Source organism: Echinococcus granulosus, assembly GCF_000524195.1.
Source record: "Echinococcus granulosus chromosome Unknown EG_S00188, whole genome shotgun sequence".
NCBI classification, from domain to species: Eukaryota; Metazoa; Platyhelminthes; class Cestoda; order Cyclophyllidea; family Taeniidae; genus Echinococcus; species Echinococcus granulosus.
This window is the reverse complement of record NW_020170568.1, coordinates 86,590-87,644: the sequence shown is the minus strand read 5'-3', so window position 1 is coordinate 87,644 and position 1,055 is coordinate 86,590.

The window sequence follows — 1,055 nt, the reverse complement described above, 5'->3', positions numbered from 1 at the left end:
AACCAACCGTATTCTAGGATATAATGACTGCCGACTTTGCTGGCAAGAGCAACCAAGTCAATAGATGACAACCAATTTTAGCACCACCAACCCCTCCTTAGTTGAAAAACAGGAAGTCAGGATAGTGGGCATATCTTGCCAAGAGATGTACTGCAATGGTGAAGGCGACTTTTGCCAAGTGCGATGTGATTGTCCCTTCCTGAATAGTTCGGTTCGGAAAGTAGGGCACATCCAAAGTGTGCTTTGGCCTGAATAACCACAATCCAATGCCATACTGCAGGAGCTTTCTCCTATTATTTAAGTGGAACTAGTTGCTGTTGCAAACAAGATCAGGAAAAGCATAAGTCAATATCATGCAACATCACAATCTGATCCTCTTCGCTGCACAAAGGCACGGATCATTGCAACTGCTTGACACCATGAACGAGGCGATCTCCTAATCATCAGGAAGTTCTAAGAAACCATTTATCAGTCCTTTACAGAAAAGGTGGCATTTTCTAGAGGAATGAATGTAGGTAATTGTGCAAGTGCCTTGCGAATTTCGGCAGAGAGAAATAGGATGGACTGGTGAATCTGCATTTGCCCTTAGCACTTGTGGCAGAGGGAAGATGACCAAGCAATGTCACCCAATTCGAAGTCGAAGCAAATGTTCAGTAATGGATTGAGTGGACTCAAGGGCTGACAAAACACTCCAAGCACTGAATTCTTCAGCGCAAATGGACATATTTGTAAAGGCACACATTCGCATAAATGAATGATGTAACCATTACTACATGACGTCAGATGGGATGTAACGGTCTGCACTATGAGCGGACATAAAGATGGATTTTGTTATGATGGGCAGAATAGAAGTGATGGAGTGATTAAATTCAGCCTGACCGTAAAACCTACCTGACCCCTGCTTGCCTCCGTACATGCTACTTGGTGTTGAACTTGAAAGGATGGATCAAACCCAAGCCCGCATTGGTTAGGCCGAAGCAAAGTTGGTGACGTATTATTATGTCGACTGTAGTAAGAATTGCAGTGCTTGGCCAAGAGGGAGGTTGCGCATGAGA